The sequence below is a fragment of the Loxodonta africana genome, chromosome 17, assembly GCF_030014295.1.
Source record: "Loxodonta africana isolate mLoxAfr1 chromosome 17, mLoxAfr1.hap2, whole genome shotgun sequence".
Classification (NCBI taxonomy): domain Eukaryota; kingdom Metazoa; phylum Chordata; class Mammalia; order Proboscidea; family Elephantidae; genus Loxodonta; species Loxodonta africana.
In genome coordinates this window covers 60,732,041-60,736,744 of record NC_087358.1, presented here as the reverse complement: position 1 = coordinate 60,736,744, position 4,704 = coordinate 60,732,041, and positions in this window count along the sequence as shown.

Genomic DNA, 4,704 nt, shown 5'->3' with positions numbered 1-4,704 from the left:
TACTTGGTTGAAAAGGATGGTCTCTCAATTTCTTACTATGGAAAAATAATTGTGAAAAAAACCATCATGAACTCTACCGGGCAGGAGCTATGTATTATTTTATTTCTACCCCAGCACCTAATGGAGTGCCAAATACAGAGCAGGGATAAAAATATCAAGTGAGAGAAGAAAGAGAGCACTTCATTACATTCATTTCGACTAGTATTTAATTTTAGAAACTATTAACTTTATCAAGAGTTTTATGTTTGGACTACGTGGGGACCTCCTGTCTGGAGGTGAGATGGGAAGGCTGAGAGGGACAGGAGCTGGCTGAATGGACACGCGGAATACAAGGTGGAGAGGAGGAATGTGCTGTCTCATTATGGGGAGAGCAGCTAGGAGTACACAGCAAGCAAGGTGTGTGTAACTTTTTGTATGACAGACTGACTTGATTTGTAAACTTCCACTTAAAGCACAACAAAGAAAAAAAAAAAAAGGGACAAAGTGATTAAAGAGCTTTCTGTGTTAACCTGTATAGAGATTTGAGGACATGGTGCAAAGGCTTTATGGAATCACAAAAGAAAAACAAGCCCGTAAGTAACGGTTTTTCATCTTTATGTTCTATAATGGGTGACAAGTGACAAACAAGCCTTCTTATACTTGCATCTTAAAAATGATATTAACTATAAATTACCTGAAATCATACAAAGGCAGTTTATAGGTCTGGCTGAAGATTATAAAATGTCACGTTCACTACTGTTTTTTTTGTTCTTTCTCAAGTCTCATTACTATGCATAGGTTATCAGCGTATGTGTTTATGTAGACTGTATACACTAAGTGTCTGTGAAAGAGAAAGCTCATCTTTAGGGTGTATTTCTGAATTACAAGTAAGAATCTGACAGTAATGGGAAAACATTGTCTTATTTTTTGAGACAAGAATGCAGATTTGGTAAATATTTCTGATGTACACCTAATAAATTATCCTTCACAGTAAAAAACCAAAACCCCCCCAAAAACCCATGTTCCGTGAGTCGGCCAGTTGTCCTTCCCTAGTATTTCTCTTCTATTGTTTTGCCCAGAGTATGCACCCATGAGCCTGAACACACACCCACCTCATAGGGACTCTCGGGGAATTCTAAGCTTTTATTTGTATAAAAATATAAAGAGATTTGGGTTTTATACTACCTTCATTCATTCAAGAACATTCAAGTCTTAAACTATGTGCTAGCTAGGCACGAAGACTACAAAGATGGAAGGAGAAGTTCAGTGGGGAAACAGAGGTATATATATTTTTATATATCAGTAATTATTGAAATGTGATGTTACTCTCACCAGAAAAATATTCATGGGACTATGGAGCATAGAGGACACACTGACCTCAGCTTGGAGAAGTCAGGCAGGGCTTCACAGAAAGTTATCATTAGAAATTAGTCCTGAACGAGTTGATCCATGACAGGTGATTCTGCCAAGACGCTGAATTTAAAAACACACCTTTATCATGATTGGGGACATGGTGGAAAGGCTTCATAGAATCACAAAAGAAAAATAGGCCATAGGTACCTAACACTTATGTCGTGAGTAACTCCAAATTCCTGAATTCCAAAAGGCCTATAAAGGAATGGTAGGTGAGGATGCCGAAAGGAGGGAAAAAGCAAGGTCACAAAGATCCTTGTCCACCATGCTAAGGAATCAGGCTGCTATCCTGTACAGAAAAGAGCCTGTTTAAGAATTTTTAGTAAGAGATAATCAACGCAAATTTGTGTTCTTGAAAGAATCTGGTTAGTTTTTTGGGTGGAAGGAGACTGTCAACCATGTGAAAGATGGACTGGCGATGGGAGAGATGAAGGCAGGAAACTGGCTGCTGAAATTATGGCAAAAGTATAGCAGAGATGAAAAACTGTCAAGGTTTATACTGCTGAAGGCCTGAACTAATAAGGCAATGGAACTGTCACTTTACTGCAACTAATTAGAAACCGGACATAATACCACCAAATCAACTTTTCAGATGCTCAAAAATGAAATATACATTCACATAAATGCTGAAAAAACTCTGATATGCAAAATGCTTTTGCTTGCACAATCCAAAACCAAGATTAAGATTAAGCATTTTATTTTCTTCCATATTTTAGTTATGCATTCCTGGACAGAGCATAATCCATATAACGTTGCTTTAAAAACAGTGTTATCCTTCAGAAGCTTTTCGGAAAGCTTTTCAACTAGAAGGAGGAAAGAAAACAAGAGAACTGCTCAAATTTGCAATTCTTCCATCCTCACAATTACGTATGTTAAAAACACTGCCACTCAATTGAAATCTGTAAACAGGGCAGGTTCTTATTAAAATTATAATGTATTTCAATTATACTTAGGTCATCTATTGAGCAGGTCTTTGCGGGAAGCAAATTTTCAGAAAAATAATTTTCCCGGTCACCTTAGCAAATCATTCCAGGAGAAGCATTTAGAGAACCATCATTGTGAAAATTAAGTGGTGTCATTACGACAGATCAAAGCATCTTACCGATGTTTCAGTCTTTTTTCCCTCACGCCATGCAGCCTACATGCTCATACAATTCCAACATTTCTGGGGGTGGGGATCCTTGACCTAAAAGTTTCTTTGCTAAATCTGATATTTTGCTATATTAAATATCAGATTTAGCAAAGAAACTTTTAGGTCAAGGATCAAGTAGTGACTGGATTCAAATTATCATGTAAAAATAAAGCCAATATTCACTTATCTTCATGCATAACTAATTTAACAATTTCACTAAGTTTTTCTAATTTTTAATTTATTCCCCTTAATCATGCTGAGATTCTCGCTCAGGTAATAGTTAAAATAATCATTAGTTTGGTTTGGTTATGGGAGGTTTTGGAGGTAGTCTGGGTGAGGAAGCACTATTCCATGTCCAGCGAACACAGCCAGAGATCCAAGCTGCAGATCAAAAGTCAAGGAAACTGCTCAGAAGTCACTCAGTATAGACAGTACCAGGCTAAACAAGGCCACGGAGTCCTGTGCTTCATTTTTTAAACCACTGACTTAGAGACATTTTCCTCTTCTGAGAGTTAATCTAACCAAGGACATAAAGGCCTTAAGAACAAAACAAAACACAAAGTTATTGACTGTTATAAAAGGGTTGTTTTGGGAGATCAGAGAAAAAACCAAACTACTAAAATTTTTTGAAGACTTTAGAGGTGAGTTTTTAGCTTATCCCAAAGCTGATAATATGAACCTGTAGAAAAGAGGTGAAAATACCGTCACCTACTCTTGTACAGACAAGAGTAAAAAAAAAAATCTTATTTTTACTCTTGTACCGACCAAAAAAAAAAAACTTTTTTTTTTTTTTTTTTTTTTTTACAGACGGTACTAAAGTAACTGCATTCTCATTTTCAGAGTAACAAGTGATAATAATTGTACTTTTAATTTTCATGCTATAGTGTGAGAAGCTCTTCTTTGTAACTAAAATGACAGTGGGGAAGAAATGGTAGGTTTAAATATGATTCACACTTACATAGTTCCTTTTGTAATAGAAAAAAATAGTACTTGTAACTGACAGTATTGTGTGCCATTTCTAACTGAGGAAACTCACCAAAACATAGAGCTTGTAAGGACACAATGAGCCAAAGTCAGATAAAAAGCTAAACTCAGTGCCGTCGAGTCGATTCCAACTCATAGCTACCCTACAGGACAAAACAGAGCTGCCCCATAGAGTTTCCAAGGAGCACCTGGTGGATTTGAACTGCCGACACTTTGGTTAGCAGCCGTAGCACTTAACCACTATGCCACCAGGGTTTCCAAAGTCAGATATAGAACTCAAAAAACCTAAACCATATTCCCAGCTCCAGAATTAAAGAATTCAGCTATTTATAACATTGTAAATTTTAATTTTTGCTTCAAATGAAAGGAAAATCCACCATTGCTAACAAACTTCAAGGCTCAGCAGGTTCATGAAAATCCCTTTGGTCTTCCTGGTCATAGTCTGACCCACACTGAACAGTGTTCCATAGGAACTAGCTAAGCCCTTCCAACTAGTTCTCTCTATACCAATCACTAAGTTGAAAAAACACAGACATTTTCTTATGTAATAAACACCTGTGAGCCTCTATCAAACGTCTTGAATGACTAGGTCATCCAACCTACCTGCTTAACTGACTTCTGAATTTCAACAGAATTGGGTCCCTGAATTCAACAGTTGTTCTTCTAAGATAAATGCAGTCTCAGACTTTACTTGTGTGAAGTTTTTGTAATGTTGGGCCTACCATACTTCTCATTTGTGTTTCGTGTTCCTATAAGGTGAAACATGTCTTTGTTTATACTACTTGTTCCCAAATCTTTACTAAATTATCAACTCAAGCTCCTTTTCCCTTTAATTTCCATAGAATGGTTTCCTGAGTTTTTAAAAATCTTTTTCTTGCCTTTGATAACTGCTTATACAACAGTAAAATTAACATAAAAATCCATGCCTTTAAATTATAGTAAATCAATGCTTAATCTCCTACGATAGTTCTATAATTCATCTAGTGCTTACGCTGTAAAACAGAATAAAACAGCTGAATTTAGGGCTTGTGAAAGTGATTTCTTTGGTCTATAACACTGGTTAAGTCCGAGCAGTTGTTTTTTCCCTTCCTCTGAAACATGTGATTTTATTCTATGTGTTACATCATGTTTCAAATTTTTAGCTTTTTCAACAATTGAATAGAGAATACTTTTAAATAGGAATTAATTCAAACTCA